Source organism: Microcaecilia unicolor, chromosome 5 (genome assembly GCF_901765095.1).
Source record: "Microcaecilia unicolor chromosome 5, aMicUni1.1, whole genome shotgun sequence".
NCBI lineage: Eukaryota > Metazoa > Chordata > Amphibia > Gymnophiona > Siphonopidae > Microcaecilia > Microcaecilia unicolor.
Genome location: NC_044035.1, coordinates 114,705,036 through 114,724,503, shown reverse-complemented (window position 1 = coordinate 114,724,503; position 19,468 = coordinate 114,705,036).

Sequence of the window (19,468 nt, the reverse complement as noted above, 5' to 3'; positions counted from 1 at the left end):
CCCTCCCTCCCACCCAGTTTCAGGGTCCCTCCCAGTTCCAGGGTCCTTTCCACCCCTCCCTCCCTCCCACCCAGTTCCAGGGTCATCGTCCCTCCCTCCCTTCCAGTTCCAGGCCCCCTCCCTCCAATTTTTTAAACTGATCTTCACTCACCACGTCGGCGTTACGGCAGCAGTGGTACAATGCACGCAGGCTCGGCCCGTCTCTCTGTCTTAGCTCTGGTCCCGCCCTCATTTCCTGTTTCCGCAAGGGCGGGACCAGAGCTAAGACAGCGAGATGGACGAGCCTGTGTGTGTTGTACCGCTGCTGCCGTAACGCTGACGGGGTGAGTGAAGATCAGTTTTAAAAATCGGAGGGAGGGGGCCTGGAACTGGAGGGAGGGGGCCTGGAACGGGAATTGTCAGTGAAGCGGCTCTGAAGCGGCTCCCACTCTTCTTTTCTTCTTCTTTTTTTCCGGTGCCGTTGTGTGTGGAATGTCTCTGCCCGCTCCCACTGTTCTTCAACTGTCAGTGAAGCGGCTCTGAAGCGGCTCCCGCTCTTCATTTTTTCCGGTGCCGTTCTGTGAGCAACGTCTCTGGGCGCTCATCTTTTTGCTGGTAGTGCGCTTCCTGCGTCTCTCACTGGGATCGTAACCACCTCCTGACGTCAGGCAAGCAGGGTTCTAGTGCTGGCCAGTGACGTCAGCAGGTGGTTACGATCCCAGTGAGACACATTCGAACGTTCAAGGAGCAAATTATTATATTAGATATAGGCACCTGTATGTCTTTAAAAATAAGCTAAAAATAGACACTTTTCTGCTTGATTAGCCTAAGTACCATGTTACAAGCTTACCCTCTTTTGGTATATAGTTTTATCACAAATCATTCTTCTTGTACTGTATTGCTTTATGAGAAAATGGCTTGCAAATGATTTGTTAAAAAGATTGCAATGATACACAATAGTGCTTACTTTAAAAACAGCATTTATGTTTTGGATGTCTATAGACTGGCATATTTAAAACTGAATACTATCCAAATGGCAAGGTGGCATGGTCTAGGTGTTGGGTGGACCCAAATAATAGATATTTATTTCCCATTTCAGAAGAGGAATGAATGTCTGTCCACAAAGATGGAGGTTGGGAGTTAACCTACTACATGGGATGTCTAGGTATCAGAGAAGTGCTCCTATTGAGCAGTGCTCCACTGAAGGGATTAGGGGAGGTCACCTCCATCTCCCAGTGGTTGATGTTCCCCCCCCCCCCCCCCAATACTGGCTCTGTGACAGATTTAGGAGAAATGAATGCCTACATTTCTAAAATGGCTGATATAACTGTTTATGTTCCAGCACAAAAACTTAGATTGTGAGCCCTCTAGGGACAGAGAAAGTACCTGCATATAATGTGTACAGCACTGACTACATTTAGTAGCACTATAGAAATGATTAGTAGTAGTAATAGTACTATTTCATAAACATATGCTACTATAGACACTTACGTTCCTTTGTTATCCACCCTGTTGATATATTAGAGGTCTTTTTTCCAAAATGAATGTTCATGCTGCACATCACCAGCACATGAACGTCCATGTCTAAATTCCAATTTGAACATCCTTTCTAAACTGCCGCTCTGTCAAACCGGTTATCAAAGGCAATGAATTTAAGAGGCAGGAAAATGGAAATCTAAACACAAATTCAAATGACCTTCTCTATCACCAAAAGACATTTACTGTGCCTCAATTTACCCAACTAACATGATAGACAGTGTCAAGATAAAGACCAATTGAACCATTCATTGTGCCCAGCTATAAAAGTCCGCATGGTTACATCCCAATTATTAGCCCTGTTTACTATGCTGTGCTATAGGCGCACTTGCATTTTTAGCGTGTGCTAAAACTTAGCATATGTTAATGCTAGAGACACCCATAGAATATATGGGTGTCGCTAGCGTTTAGCACATGCTAATTTTAGTCATGCTAAAAATGCTAGTGCACCTTAGTAAACAGGGCCCATTGGCACAACAGTGGAGAGAAACAAAGTAATAGAACAAATGCAGCAAACCAATAAAATATTTATTTTTATTAGAAGAAATAAAGCCAAAAGTCCTAAAGTTTGACAGCCAAGTTTCCACACTAAGTCCGTGTCGAGATCAGTTTTTTACAAAGTTTTAAAATAACTATTTATAATTATTTAAAAAACAATAGATACTAAATAAGGCAAAGTCAGTGCACACCATGCACCAAACTAGACAAAATATACAAGAATGGTTACAAAACCAAGGGTTAGAAGCCACGTTCCTTTTTTGAAACATAAAGTACATGTAGTTTAATATAATACCAAATACAATTACACTGTGAGCCAAAACTTTATCCATTACGTGATCCAAATGTTGTTAATCAGCCCCTGAAGGGAGGGAGTGGCAATCATCTCACAGTAGAGACAGCTAGTGGTCAGATTAGGAGCACATGATCAGAGGGCATTGAACGGAGCCCAGGTGCATGGTGCCAGCCAAGGGCTGTTGCTGCAATGAATGAGAGAGGAAAGATGAGAGATGATATAAAATATTATTATAATTCCCCAAGTACTTCCAAATGAAATCTTATTGTGCTCAGTATCAGCCCTAGTTCCATTTGCTTTGAAAGCGCAAAGGAGCAAGATAAGATAGCCAGGTGCTCAACTTCTCTCCTCCTGTCCCCCATACTACAATGAATATAAAAGGAGAAAATTTTTAAAGTGGATCTGTCATGTTACAATATCAATAGGTCCAAAGAACTGAAGGATGATAACCAGGGATGACAGGGTTCCAACTTTTCCACTGCCACTCCTTGTAACTTTGGGAAAGTCTGTTAATCCTTCATTACAGCTGGTACAACTTATGGGCCTATTTACTAAGCTGTGTTATGGCAATAAAACACACTGGAGCCCTTTTACTAAAGTGTGGTACGTTTTTGCACTTACAGTGCATTAGGTGCAAAACATAATGCACAGTAAGAGCAAATCCTGTGTGGTAAATACAGGGGAAGTGCCCAACATCTGCCTTACAACATCTGTCTACCTTACAGACATTATGTTACATGCAGTGCCAGATAGCACAGGAATTCCCTCACTATCTGGCACAGCTTGTAACATGGTACTAGCCCAGGAGCACATCACAGTATTGCCATTGCAGCATATCCTCCTGATCCAACACCCTTCTCCAGTCAACACCCACACCCATCATCTCCCACCAAACTGATTCTCCCACTCACTCCAAGCCCTCCCAAGTAGACCTTTTCACCTGGTCTTCAGGAATTCCCCCCCCCCCCCCCCCCCCCCACAAGCTCTAAGCTATCATTTAGCCCCACTTCCTTCAGAAAGTCCCTCCCCCACACACAAACCCAACCTTACTTCCCCCTCTCCCCTGAGAACTCCTGGGACTTATCCAAGCATAAACCCTGGTAGTCTAGAGGGACAGGGCAGGAGAAGTCCCCCTCTCCTCCCACTACATCTGGTGTGGATGCAGAATGGTTCTGCTAAACTCTAGCAGTATCCCTTATATGGAAGGCTGACCCCTAGTGGTAGTGGCATCACCATTTTGCACTCAGCACCAGATGGGGTGGGAGCAGAGGGGGACCATTCCTGGCTGTCCCTCTAGGCTACCAGAGATTATCTTAGAGAAGTCCCTGCGGTTTTCAGAGGGGGGGGGGTTGATGAGGTTGAGAAGAGAGTTGGGTTTGTATGGGGGTAGGCACTTTCTGAAGGGGTGGGGCTATATGATAGCTTAGAGTTTGGCTGGGAGGGTCTGCTTAGGGGAGAATGATAGCTGAAAGCTCATCTCTTTAAGCAAGCCTACCCAAATGCCCCAACCTAATCTCGTCAACTTCCACCCCCAATTCTGTTCTGACTTAAATATCAACCTCCCATCCTTCTCTTTCCATCTCTCCTTAATTTTATCCTTCCTTACCCTTTCTCCCAAATTACACTATCCTATCCTGTCTACCCTCTTTTATCCTAGTCATATATTATCTAGCTCAACTTATCGTACACTACTAAGCTCAACTTTACATTGTTTTCTACTGTTTTATTAAAATTCTATTAACTTTGTATTTCAAATTACTATGTAAGCCGCATTGAGCCTGCATTATGTGGGAAAGCGCGGGGTACAAATGTAATAATAATAATAATAAAATAATAATGGATCAGCTTGGATGAATCAGACTGCAGGTGAGAAGAAGGGAGGAACCACCACCACAGTAGCAGCAGCAACCTCGTATGCTGCTCTGGGACAGCTGCACTACTGGAGTGCTGGTAGTGTGGTTGCACTTAACCTCATCTCTTGGCATGGCGTTGTGCAGCCACACTGTCAGCAGTTGTGACAGCTAGTGCCCAATACAGACCCATATACTAGCTGTCAAAGTAGGCCACTCCTCTGCTCCGCCCCTGGCATGCCCACACCTTACTCCTACCCATGTTAAGCAGCTTGCACTGGGTCTGTGCTAAAGTCTAACACAAGATAAAACCTGTGCTAGTCAAGTAAAAGAGCCCCATTATTTGCTATTTAAGCTAGTTTAACACCAGAAATTTTAATTCTGCACATGTCAAATCATTATGAGTTGCGAAGCATATAAATAAGTAAATGCAAAGCAGCTCGTTATTATGTTAAATAATGCAGCTTGTATAAAACTTCTCAAGCTATATTATCTGAAGAAAATTAACACCTCAAGAGGTCAGTAAATAGGCTCCTTATATTGTAAGGAAAATACCTACTGTTCCTGAGTTGTCACTTAGCGTGAGATCAAATATAAAATTTGTGATTAAATATATTCAAAATCAAAATCCACTTTAATGGATAATTTACATTCTGCATCATTAGCACTGAACCCCTGAATTCCTTTACTTGTCTCATAGCAAGCTCCAGTGCTAAATTAATCAAAAGTGGAGTTAAGGGGTATACCTACTAGTCGTAATATTATGAATGAATTTACCAACTCATAACAGGACATCTGGTCACCCAGCATTGAAAGTGCAGCTGGTACACATTTTTGAAGACTTGGTCCATCTAACTTTAAAAGGAACTCTTCAAACCGCAGCCCATCCAGCTGCTAAAGAGATTGTCTTACAAGCAGCTGTCTTCTGAAATACTTTGTGTATCCCAAGACAGATCTAGCTTCTCCCTTTTCCTCCATCACAACTCAAATCCATTAATATAGCAGATAATTTAGACAGTCTGGCTCCGATAGCATTACCAGCAACAGATAAATAATAGTTTCAGTGAGAGTATCGTATTCAAGTGCAAGCAGCAAAAATAATCATTTCAAACTTCTCACGTGTGGCTTGATGGGACAGGCCAACTACAAATGTTGTTCTGTAAAATACATTTTATCGTCAACTGATTTTCCCAGAGGATATTCTTTCACTGAGTGTTGGTGCCGACACGTCAGAAAAGCATCAGATTGCCAGTGCAGAGCTCCAGGATGGACAGTCTGTCTGTTCTTTTGCAGTCAGCATTCAAATATAGCTCATGTGAATCATTCCTCCTCTTAGAAACATACATAAAGCACCAGCTGTAATTGCCCTTTCAGAAATGTCACCTTTTCAGTGAGGTTTGCCTGACAGAAATCAGAAATATAAGACATTTTATCATGGATTGTCTGAATCATTCATGCACAGTCAGATCTATTTCTATCCTTCCTCTTCTGAACTGGTTTAAGCACATATGTCATTCTCTCCCACCTCTGAATGAAACATTTTTTCCCTCTAAAGCAGTGACACAAGCTCTTCCTAGGGCTGCTACAGAGACATCAAGGAATGTCACACAGATATCCACTATTCTGGCATGCCACAGTACTATCTGGTAAATGTAAAATTAATTTGTTCCCCAGTACATAAGGTCCAATGCATTTTAGTTTAGTAGTATATATAGAGGGGCATTTTTGATAAAACGTCTAAGTCTACTTTTGGATGTTATGCTAGAAACGTTCAAAAATTCAGTGATGAACATAGCCCTTTTGAAACCTGAAAAACGTCTATCTTTTTGGTTAATTACCCTTTTCCAAGACATTTTGTGCTTTGTGCTCAAACTTCCTTCTGCCATCTTATGTTTTTTGGATGCTTTTTTTTGTTGTTGTTTTGAAAATGAGCCCCATAGTATTTTCTGTGCTCAAAATAGACCTTAAATTAAAAACTCAGGGTCTGTTTCAAAATGATTTAAACAGTCAGGAGAGGCTCCTGGCCATTTCAGTCACCTGTCTGGGCTCAGCAGCACTTAACCAAATAGTGCCACTGAAAATGCCTGGTTAATGCCCAATCTGAAACTGGCTATTTTGGGGGCATTCCTGGCTAACCAGCTAAGATAACTGCATAAATGAGACCGCATAAAACACAGTCCTATCTTTATGCAGTTCTTTAGAGCTGGTTAAGTGCCAAATATTGCACTTAACCAGTGATGTTTTTTCCCCAGCTCCATATACCTGGAAATTCAATTTCAGTGCTCGGATATGGCCCAGCATTGATTTTCCAGGTATAACACTGGCAGCAGTCTGCAAAAAGCAGATCGCTGCCAGCTCAATATCAGGCCCCATAAAGCAACTTTTTTGGTATATTTCGGAAAGATGCAAACATGGACCAGCTTGGTGGCTCAGTAGCAGTTCTGCATATGCCTGTGTGAAGAACCAGCATCTGAGTCTCTACTCAAGTCTTCCAGACTTTCCTTTATTCCCTTGCTATTCCCATTAATGTCCCATCTTTTCCTTCATATATTGTAGTTCCACTTTCATCCTCCTCACACTACCCTCTCATCGTCATCTCTCTTTTCCTCTTTTGTACTTACTATCTCTAGATTTATAAGCCACTCAGTTATACTATTGATGTCTGGGACAAGTATTAAATGAAAACTTCATCACAGTCCATGGGCAAGAAAGTCCCGGTACAGATGTGCATTCATTAGCAGACTTTGGCAGCTAGAGTTACAAAAAGCTAAAAAAATAAATAAAAAAGCTTCAATCCCTCCAAGAAGTCCTGTTTTAATGCAATTAGACTCCTTTGTCATGCTCGCTGTTTTGATAGCTCATTGCTTCTGCTTGAGAAGCATCATTGGTTACCAGTCGAACAGAGGGTCTTCAAGCTTCTCTCACTCACTTTGAAGGCTTTTCAATTTGGTCTCCCTGGTTATCTTGCTACGCTCAGTATCTTCTACTCTCCAGCTCGTTTGTTTCGATCCCTTGATGACCATCGGTTGATTCTCCCTGGCCCTAAAAAGGCCAGCTTGGAATGTACCCATCGCTCTGCATTCTTCTTGCTGCACCCCACCACTGGAACTCACTCCCAAAGGATATCCATAGGAAGCTATCTCAGAACAAATTCAGAAAAGCCTTAAAAACTTGAATTTTCAAACTAGCCTTCAATTGTAATTTCTCTATTTGTCTGGTGCCCACACATTCTCTAAGGAGTACTTTATTCTTTTCTTCCCCCCCCCCCCCCCCTGTCCTTCACTACCCCTCCCTGTTCTATCTTTCTGTATTTATTTATTTGCCCAAGATCACAAGAAGCAGCAGTAGGGTTTGAACCAGCCACCTCTGGATTACAAGACTGGTGCTCTAACCACTTGGCCACTCCTCCAGCACATTACTTTACCAGAGGTCCCATTTTAATGCAATGGGATCCAGTTACTTATGATTCATAATATTAACTTCTTTAGTACATATTAACACAGTACTGCAGCTTAGCAATCCTAGCTGTTGGTTTTTTAGCACACCTTAAAAAGTTTTGTGTATTTTACTATCAGTCAGATTTAAAATCCAGGGGTAAATATTCAGCCATCAGCGGTGAGCGTTTTTTCTCACTGCTGATGGCGTTATTCCTGGATATTCAAAGACAGGACCTGTGCAGGCTCCGGCTTTGAATATCTGGTTATTTTTAATCTGGTTCAAACATAGCCACTTAAGTCAATATTCAGCACTTAAGTTGCCATGAGTTACCATATAAAAATAGGACAGATTTTATGCAGTCAACCTGGCCGCTTAAGGGCTGAATATCAGCACTTAAGTGGCTAAGTGCTGACTCCGATCCCCGGAATTCCCTCCAACATAGCCGGCTTTGAGTTCGGTGCTAACCATGATATTCAGCGGGACCTAGCCAATTAAGCACCGCTGGCAAAAATCAGCAAAAAAAGTCTTTTTAGAAAGGACGAATTGATCACTAAAATATAAATCTAAAATCCATTGTTTATACATATATAAAAACAATAAATGGCCTGTTTCAAAAAAACTTTCCAGTTTTGGGAATAACCATAATGAATATGCACGATCTCATACATTTTCATTATGGTTATTCCCAAAAAAGCCAGCTCTTTTTCCCTTCCTTCTTTCTTACCCAGCACTCCCTCTTCCTCTCCAGTAGTATTTCCCCCACCCCTTTTCCCATACCATGCCAGTGTAGACCTTAGAAATGCATAAGCTCTATATGTAGATCCTTCACGAGGTAGTGTATCATGATTTAGGCTCTAAAACCCTTTCTGATGTTTTGGGGCCACCTCAGTAATGCCAACACACTATCTCTCCACTGCAAAACACTATACACAAACTTGTGCAAAAACACACTCATAACCTTACCAAACCATAACATCACTAATTCCAAGGACAGGACAAGCTACAACCTTATGCATGGAAAGGCAGCACTGTAATTACACCAGGCTCTAAAACACTACCTAGTGAAAAAAACAAAAACAAAAAGGGCTGCAAATACTACACGCTAGCAGAATACTGCACCTTGATCACACATGAAAAACACATGACACAACAGATATGACACAAGAAACTAGAAATAAAAGAAATATGAAGGTAAAATACTGAACTGGAAAGTTACCTCAAGAGTCAGACTCAGCATGCAGCAATACCAGAAAAATTGAAACTTGCATGCAAAATATTACAGATGCACATTTTCAAAAGCTGACATATTCCAGTTAATAAATTCTGAATAAAATACTTTTTTCTACCTTTGTTGTCTGATCGTTTAGTTTTCTATTCGCTTTGGTCCCAGTGTCTTCTGTTTTATGCAGTGTCTTCTTTCCATTTGATATTTTTTCACTCACCATGTCCACCATCCTCCTGTGTCCTTATGCGTCCTGTCTTCCATCTCTAGCCCTATCCCTATCCTTCCTCCAATTTCAGTATCTGCCCTCAAAGTGTTCCGATCCAGCCCTTAAATTCATCAGTTCCCCTCCATCCATATCTAGCATTTCTCCTCTCTCCCTTCCACTCCATCTGTGTACATTTCCTTCTTTTGTCTTTCCTTCCTTCCATCCATGTCCAGCATTTCTCCTCTCTCACTTCCACTCCATCCGTGTGCATCTCCTTCCTTTGTCTTTCCTTCCTTCCATCCTTGTCCAACATTTCTCCTCTCTTCCCTCCACTCCATTTATGTCCAGCATTTCTCCTCTCTTCCCTCCCCTCCATCCATCCATGTCCAGCAACTTTCCATTCTCCCCTGCCCTCCCCTCCATCCATCCATCCATGTCCAGCAAATTTGCTCTCTCCCCTGTCCCCTCCATCCATCCATGTCCAGCAATTCTCCTCTCTCCCCTGCCCTCCCCTCTGTCCATCCATGTCCAGCAACTCTCCTCTCTCCCCTGCCCTCCCCTCCGTCCATCCATGTCCAGCAACTCTTCTCTCTCCCCTGCCCTCCCCTCCGTCCATCCATGTCCAGCAACTCTCCTCTCTCCCCTGCCCTCCCCTCCACATCCAGCAATTTTCCTCTCCCCATCCAGCGATCTCTTCTCTCCCCCTCCCATCCATGTCCAGCGATTCTCCCCAACAGCCTTCCTCTCCGTTCCTTCCTGCCCCCCCAGCCCATGTTTAAACCTTTTATTTTCCTCGCAGCGATTGCAGTGAAGCACACAACACAGTGGGCTCACCTCCAGCCTTTCCCTTCCCTCACACAGTGTCCCGCCCTTGTGGAAACAGGAAATACATCATCGCAAGAAGGTGGGACACTGAGTGAGGGAAGGGAAAGGCTGGAGGCAAGCCCGCTGTGTTGTGTGCTTCACTGCAGTCGCTGCAAGTAAAATAAAAGGTTTAAACACGCGTGGGGGGGCAGGAAGGAATGAAGAGGAAGCTTGTCCTGGAGCTGAGGGCGGGAAGAGCTGCCTGCAGCATTGCGCCAGTCCTGCGTTTGGGGGGGGGGCAATGCCCCCCCAAAACTACGCCCATGAGGTGCATGCCCAAATTTGTGCATACAATTTTTAGCACATTATATAGAATTAGGGGATTATTGTTAAAGATTTCCCATATATTCCTGGCAGAGTATGAATACAAGAATCTAACCTTACCGCAACCAGGCTGCAATTACACTACTACTTTCAATACACCCAATGTGACTCAACCCCCCCCCCCCCCCCCAGACACGCCCAGCCATTAGAAGGTGGAGAAAAAAGCCTCAGTAATACCAACCAGCCAGCCTGTATTCTCCAGCTATAAGGCATGGGCCCGGTATGCCATCATCTGGCAAAACAAATTCACAATTTCATATGCTGAAGTGTTTACTGAAAAGTCCCAAGTCACAAACCTGTGTATATGTACAGAACACAGAATGTAGATAGTCACTTAAGTTTAGTTCAAAGCAAAGTTCAATCACATCAATTGAATATAGAAATACAACTCTGGTGCAACAGCCCCACAGCACTTATCTGAAGATCAATCCTGTTCATCCAGCGCTTTGCTGTTCAATTCATCACCAAGTTGAGAGTATGAATACAGCCAAGGAGCCTTGGGAACTCTTTAAAATAATGGCTCCCAACCCTGGTCCTAGAGGCACCCCAGCCAGGCAAGGTTTCGGGATATCCACAGTGAATAACTACGAGAGAGATTGGCATGCACTACCTTCACCGTATCCTAATCTCTCTCATGAATATTCATTATGGATATCTTGAAAACCTGATTGGGATGCCTCCAGGACCAGGGTTGGGAACCACTGCTTTAAACATAACATCTTTTGTTAAAAATTTAAAAAATTGGATATCAAAATTAATTCTAAACACCTTACCACCTTCAGGCAGTTGGAATCAAAAAATGTTTTGGTCAAGAAGCAGCCTAAATGTTTAACATTGTCTAGAAAGCAGTAGTTGGTCAGTCAGGTTTTCAGGATACCTATAATGAGTATGCATGAGATATATTTGCTTGCAATGGAGAACGTGCTTGCTACTACATCTCTTGCATATTCATTGTGGATATCCTGAAACCCCAACCAGCCAGGTGGTCCTTTAGGACCGGGTTGAAAACCACTGGTCTAGAGCAGGGGTAGGCAACTCCGGTCCTCGAGAGCCGCAGGCAGGTCAAGTTTTCAGGATATCCACAATGAATATGCAGGAGATAGATTTGCATACCATGGAGGCTCTCGAAGACCGGAGTTGCCTGCCCCTGGTCTAGAGCAACCTAGTCTTCGGGACAAACCTAACCAGTCAGGATTTCATGATATGCACAATGAATATACATGAGATACATTTGCATACAACGGAGGTAGTGCATGGAAATTTGTGTGTCATGCATATTCATAGTGGATATCCTGAAAACCTGACTGGCTGGATGTGTCCCAAGGACTGGGTTGAGAATCCCTGGTCTAGAGGATATGTAGTACAATTATGTTTTCAATTAATTGTCTTGTAAGTTTTTTTTTTTAGCATCTGTTTTTTCAAGCATCTGCCCTGGTGGTAGAATAGTTTGTAAAGATATGTTCATTTCCTCTGCAGTAAAGCCCATTTATCTGGACAGCACAAATTTCACTTGCCAAGGAATTTCAGTGGTTACAGTTACATGCATTAGATCCAGCATTGTCCTGTATTGCTTTCCTATGTGTTATTCCAATAAGATAAAAGCAGACAGCATAGAAAAAGGCAGCCAAAAAATGTTTGTAGTGTCCAAATTCACCATGGTAGCACACTTATCAATTACAAGAGCAGAGCAAGGACTTTCACAAACAAATCAGAGCTAGAAGAAACCCTTTGTATTAAACTATTTGCATACATAGTAACTAAAAGCTGTGAATACAGACATTCAGGTTACTGAAAAGCATCACTCTATTTCTCATTCTTCTTAACACGCACTAGATTCCAGCATGCACATCTCAAACATGCCAAAGAATACCATGGAGCAATTCTAGAAATTGGCACCAAGATGCAGGTGTCACAATGAGGCAAGCTTACCACCAAATCTGTAATGGCACTTACGTCATGCCTAAGCCACTATAGAATACTAGCAGAAAGCCGAATTGGCGCGCTAACATTTAGGCATATTCACTAACGACAAGTCAACGGCTGGTGTACGTTGGTGCACCTAAGTGCACCAAGCAACATGCACCACTGACAGTATTCTATAAGATGCATGGGTTGCTGTACTCCCCCCTTGCAGTTATTTATTTATTTACTAGCCATTAAGCCTGTTAAAATGGGCGAGATTTGTGTTTTGCAAAATGTAATAATTCTCACTTCCATCCATCCATGTCCAGCAAACCTCCTCTCTCCCCTGCCCTCCCCTCCCCCGATCCATGTCCAGCATCCCTGCTCTCTCCCCTGCCCTCCCCCCACATCCAGCAACCCTCCTCTTTCCCTTTTCCTCCCCCCTGCTCTCTCCCCTGCCCTCCCCCCATGTCCAGCAACCCTCCTCTCCGCCGCTCCCTCCCCCCTCCATGTCGGGCCCCCTGCACTGACATGAGAGCGCCTCTCACCTCTGTGTGAAAGCGCTGCAGGCAGCAGCAGATTGCTCTGCTGCTGCCTGCAGCGCTTCCACAAGGAGGTTAGAGGCACTCTCATGGCAGTGCAGGGGGCCCGATACGAAGGGGGACGGGAGAGGCGGCGGCGACGATGTCGGGGATGGGGGGGTGCAGGTTGGTGCACCGGCAATGTTGCTTTGTCTCCAGGCTCCAGCGGCAGTGTCCGTTTCCCTCTCTGTTCCACCCTCTAACATCATCACGTCTTGACGTGAGGGCGGGACAGAGAGGGAAGTCTCTACTGCACATTTGCGGGTGAGTCGGTCACTTGTCATTTATATGTTTGATGTATTGGGATTTATTATGCACTAAGGGACCCTTTGCTTACGCAGCAAAAATAGGAGTACTGTGGAGCATGCTGAGGTGTCCTGGAGTAAGTTTGTCATGTGCATGTGCTACCCACGTGCTAAAAAATATATTTTATTTTTTGGCACAGGGGGCATGTCTAGGGGTGGGTAGTGGGTGTGTTCTGTGCTAAGTGGTGTAACCACAGGAGGGGCATTGGGTTCAGGCCACCCAAGGTCTGCTGGTTTGGCTGGCAGGGGTCCCCAAGCCCCGCCAGCAGAAGCTTTACTCCAGTGCTGTTCAGCGCAGTGCTGCCTGCCCTGCTCCCTCTCCCCACCCCCTGCCCACATGCTTGGTTTTAGTGAAATTGAGAATGCTTTAGGCTTTGTACATGCTCAATTTAATTAAAACCGAGCAGGGGGAAGCAGGGCAGGCGGTTTGGCAGCAAACAGTGCTGGAGGAAGGCTTCTGGTGGCAGGCCTTAGGTACTCCCGCCAATCCAGGTACGTGGGGTTGCGGCAGGGGGCAGAGAGCAGCAGGGAGATGGGGCAAAATGTGCTCCCCCCCCCCCCCACACACTTTGGGCTCAGCTCCCCCTCTAAATTGAGGTCTGGCAATGTACCTTGCAGATACTTTGCCGCATACTAACCAGTTAGTGCAGGTTTAGTATGTGAATCCCTACCGCCTACAAAATAGGTGGTGATAGGGTTCATAGCTAATGTGAACATTGGTGCCTGGACATTATTGAAAAATTCAGAAAATCATTCATTTCACCCCAGCAGTAAAAATGGCCTTAGTGCATGGGTAGGACTCGTGTAAGGGTGCGTTAAAGCCACTTTTTACCACTGTTTGAAATAGAGCCCCTAAGCAACTTTGATGCATATTTTATAGAACAGCACCTAGCACAGGAAGGTCACACCTCCACAAATAGGACCAAACAAAAGTCAAACAGTGGAGAAGCAAACCAAACAAACAGAAGCCACACAGTGGTGTGCAAACACAAAAAGTCCTTTATTCAGTTATTCCAGGATCCGACACAGACTGTGTTTCAGCCTAAAGGCCTGTATCAGAGATCCAAGAGTCTATAATAAACTCTGGATATGTGGTCCTACATCTCAAAACAAAATTGCTATAAAATTATTCAATTACCATCAGGATATAGATCTCAAAAAACTAAACATTCGCTAAACTGTTGTAATCCTGAAAATCACATTGGCGCCAAACTATTTTCATTCAACCACTAACTACATCTTGCTAGACCTGAAGCAGTAGGAATAAAGCAAAGAGTAAACATAGGGCCTCAGCACAGGCATGCCTTGTCACATTCCTCTCCATCTGACATATACTTCCAGTTTCTGTAGGTTCAGGATGTAATAGGACCTTCAAGGAAAGCGTTGCCTCAAAGATCCATACTTACTTTTTGTTATTGCCACTACTACAGACTCATCAAAATGTAACAATGGCAGGAGGGAAGGGGGGCTGGAAGAGAGATGTAGAATCATGGGGGGGATAGAGAGGGGTTGATGCTAGACCACATTGGGGGACAGGGAAGGGAGCAAGAGGGGAGATGCTAAAACATATGGAGGGAAGCAGAGGGAAAAGAGAGGGGATAATGCTGGAGCACAGGGGGAGGAAAGAGAGAGGAGAGATGCTGGACACTATGGCAAGAGAATAGACAGTCAGAAGGGAAATGTTTTACACAGGGACAAGGGAAAAAGGAAGACAGAGGGGAGGTGCTGGACATGGAGGAGGGAGGATAGCAAGACAGAGGGAAGAGGTCAAAACAGGAAAGGGGGAAATAGAGAGGCAGAGGAGAAATCCAAGACATAGGGGAGGAAGTAAAGGGGGAATAGAAAGCTAGGGGGAGATGCTAGACATGACGGAAGAGGAATGAGGATACGAGAGAGGTGCTAGACAAAGGACAGATTCTGGACACAGAAGGATAGGGAGACTGAGGATTGATGCTGAATATATGGGAAGACGAAGTATGGAGAACCTGAGGAGAGATGCTGGACACAGGGAAGGAATAGATGGAGGAGAGAAAGAATAGAGATGATGGGCATGGGGAGCAGAGAAGGAACAGTTAAAGAAAGACTGGGGAATAAGAGGCTTGAGAAGAAGAAAAGATGGGGAATGGAAGGGTTGGATGAGGGAAAGAGATGGAAAGATATAAGTAGATGCAGTAAAAAGAGGGAGATTGAGGCTTGGACGCTAAGGAGTGAAGTCTGAGGGGTCCTTTTACAAAGGTGCCTCTAATGATTAGTGTGCGCTATATACTAGAGACACCCATAGAAATATATAGGCGGCTCTAACATTTAGCACATGCTTATTTTTAGTGTGCGCTAAAAATGCTAGTGAGCCTTTGTAAAAGGACCCCTGAGTGTATAAAGATAGGAAAATAAATGGAAGAAAGCCAAAAGGTAAAGATCAATGTCAAAGTTGAATGTAGGGGAGAAAAAAAAGGAAGTGGGAAATGGATAGCAGCAAAGCAGAAACCAGAGACTAAACTGGATGCTATTCCCACTGCATTTCCTTGTGACCTTGGGCAAGTCACCTAATCCTCTATTATCCCAGGTACAGAACTTAGATTGCGAGTCCAATAAGAATCTGTATATAATATGTAAACCACTTTGGTTGTATGACGGAAAGGTGGTATATCAAATGTATGACCCATGATTAGAAAAATTAAATGGCCAGACAACAAATGTTGAAAAAAATCCTTTATTTTCAAGTTAGCCATGGCTCTGTCTCTGGAATGTACATTTATTATCTTTATATTTTGCACAGTACTAGGGAAAATACATCACTGCTTCTATTTATCTGGTACTGCACTGTATGCAGAGTGTGACTTCTTGGGGTGTCTACCTATTTCTATTTTTAGTTTGTGGTCATTTATTCTGTTCTTGGTAAGGGTCTGGGTATCTGACCGAGACCATGAATTCTGATAGCATGCAGTTTATATGTAAGAACTTTATTCCAGCTTGTTCAGGTTTCCTAATACAGTGGCAGTTCTATAAGCAGGCCCTTCTTTTTAAGTGCTCCAGTGCCGCAAAGTGAAAGTCTTCCTATAATGACTTCTTAGCACCCAGATACTATTACAAAATACTAGCACAACCCAGCATAGCTTCACCTTACATTTAGACAATGGCTGTACTGATGTGGCAAGGGCACTTGTAACTTATAGGATGTCCCGCCTATGCTCCACCCATGTGTACACCTCTCTTGCTGTTGTGTGCTATAGCACTTATGTGCTCCTGTATAGAATAGTGCTTAGAGCACTGATACGTGTAAGTACTATTTTTCTTTGAACTTACGTGTGCATAAGGGCGTGTACCTGTGAATGCCCTTTAGGTATATTGATGTTCTAGATAGATCTATAGAGTGCTGCCTTTCCTAGGTGACTTTTAGAATAACATTGGACTCCTTTGGGCTTCATCACATTTGCTGCATGGGAATCACTACCGTGGCTTAGTAAAAGGAGCTCTTTATTTTGGTGTTACAGATTGCACTGTGGTTCTCGCTTTTTTCTTCTTCTTCTTTTTTATGTTCCTTGGTGCAAGCACCTTGTCTTTCCTTTCTTTTAGCAGAATCTATGCTTACATTTAATCCCATGACAGTCCATTGCACAGTATATGGAGTAGGTATTTTTTTATATTAGAGTCCCAGGCTACATATTTAAACCGCTATACTTCTTGAAGAGAATAAACACTATTGAAAAATTATTAATAATAATAATGAATTATATAGCCAGAAAATATAAGCTGCTTTCTGTTGTCATGGGGCAACTGCCTGACCAGTTTGTAAGTGAGGAGTACCCCTCTACTTCATGACCACTCTTCTGATGCTGCTCTGCCCATTTGAGTGCCTGGGGGTAGGGGACATCATCCCATTCCTCACCTCAGGCAGCAGATGGTCTTAAGCTATTCCTGGCACCAAGCAATCTTCAGTTTGCTATTTGGAGGACTGTGCACAGTGCTGTTGCTTAATAAATTTGAGATTTCCTATAGGCAGTGGCGTAGCAGGGGCGGGGCGGTGGGGGCGGTCCGCCCCGGGTGTCCGCGGGTGGGGGTGCTCCGTTGTGTCTCTTCTCCTGCCACCGCCTGCCTTTTTCTTTTTTTTTTTTAAATCCGTGCAGCCACGCAGGCAGCGCTTCGCGTCTGCCCTGTGTGTGCTGTGAAAGAAGTAAATTGCCAGCGCTGGCGTCGGGCCTTCCCTCGATGTCCCGCCCTCGAGGAAATAGGAAGTTCTCCAAAGACAAGCAGGCTGATATTCTCACAAGTGGGTGACGCCACGTCGGCCCCGGAGGATTTTAAAGCAAAATCTCAAAATCTCTTTACGGCGTTCCGTCGCGCGAGCGATCGTACTGCGCATGTGCGCACACCTATTCCCGCTCGCCGAGCGGACACGCCCCTCAGTTTTTCTTTTTCCGCGTCTGAGGAGACACGGAGTTCGTTAGGGCTTCGTGTTTTCTTCAGGTCTTCGGAGTAAATCTCTTTTTTATTTTTTCATTTGTACTTTTTATGGCAGGCTCATTGTGGCTTATATATACAGGTATTTTTTTGTACCTGAGGCAAGAAAAAATTTAAGTAATTGCCAGAGTCACAAGGGGCTGTGCCTCAACGAAGCATATAAGCTTCTCTTTTTCTTTTTTCTTCAAAAGTGCTGGTATATTGTTATCTGTGGGCTAGCCAGCAAATAAAACAAGCCCACATTTTTTGATCCATTTATTAAAACTTAAACAAATTGCTCTCGAGAGCTGTGAGAGCCTGCTTCAGCACTACTGTCTTTGAGCCTCACAAGTGGTGAAGGTGTATGTCACAGGAAAAACCAGGAACCTAAGCAGGTGCATCCCTGGTTAGCCACTGAATGGGCAGCCTGGTGACACAATATCAGTGGTGTGACCTTTGAAGTGAGTCTCCACCCGTCTCGGCGTCTCCTGCTCTGCAGGTCATTCGGACGCATCGGCGGAAGTGTCTTGGGCCGGATCATCTCCCTGTGAAGCGCAAGTAGTGTCTCAAAGTACCGAGACGTATTCTACTCTGCCAGGGATGCCCAAAGGACCGGATCATCTCCCTGTGAAGCGCAAGTAGTGTCTCAAAGTACCGAGACGTATTCTACTCTGCCAGGGATGTCCAAAGGACCGGATCATCTCCCTGTGAAGCGCAAGTAGTGTCTCAAAGACGAGACTTATGCTACTTGTCAGGGATGCCCAAAGGAGTTTCTGGAGTCCGACAGAGACCGATGCACGCTAGGTATAGTTATGCATCGAGTAGGTCTCCACCTGCCTCGGCGCCTCCTGCTTGGCAGGTCATTCGGGCGCATCAGCGGGTGTCGGTACCATCGGTGCCCAGAGCTTTGCTCCCTCTGTTATGGAGGTATTCGGGCTTCAGACATCAGTCGGTGCCGAGAGCGTTGCTCCCTCTATTATGGAGGTATCCTGGCATTGGACGTCGATACACCGCACCCATGACGCCCGGTGCCGGTGGTGCCCAGTGCCGATGCTCCTCGGTGCCGACGCACCGGTGGCATTCGGCGCCGACGGCACCCATGGTGCCGATGATGCTCGGTACCGACGGTGCCGGGTGTCGTCGGTGCCGGGTGTCGTGGGTGCCGTCGGTGCCGAGTGTCGTCGGTGCCGGGTGTCGTGGGTACCGTCGGTACCGAGTATCATCGGTACCATGGGTGCCGTCGGTACCGAGTATCATCGGTACCATGGGTGCCGTCGGTGCCGAATGTCACCGGTGCGTCGGTACCGAGGAGTATCGGTACCGGGAACATTGGTACCATGGTCGGTGCCATGGGTCCCGTCGGTACCGGTACCATCGGTACCATGGATTCCGTCGGCACCGGGTATCATCGGTACCATGGCATCGGTGCCGAGTGTCTTCGGTGCATGGGCACTGTCGCACCAGGTATCACCATCGGCATCAGATATCATGGGCACCATCGATCACAGGTATCATCGCCCATCGGTACCGAGTATCACGAGTACCATCGGTATCGGGTATCGTCGGTACCATGGATAGGTATCATGGATACCGTCGGTACATGAGTACCGTCGATACAAAATATCATGACCAGGTACCATCGGTACCATGGGTGCCATTGGTACCAGGTGTCTTGAGCACCGTCGATACCATGTGTAACATAGGTACCGTCGGTGCTGTTGGTGCCGAATATCATGGGTCCCATCGGTACCACATGTCAAGGGTCCCTTCGGTACTAGGGTATCATGGGTACCATCAATACCAGATATCATGACTATCATCGGTACCAAGTACCATGGGTTCCATTGGTACCGGGGGTCATCGGTCCATGTGTATCATCGGCACCGTCGGTGCCATGAGTACTATCAGTACCATCGGTCACATCTCTGTTATGGAAGTCATCTGGCAGTCTGGTTTCGATTCCCTTGCATTGCCAGATGTTGTCCTTGGCTTCGAGACCATGGGTTCCATTGGATGCCATGGATGCTAC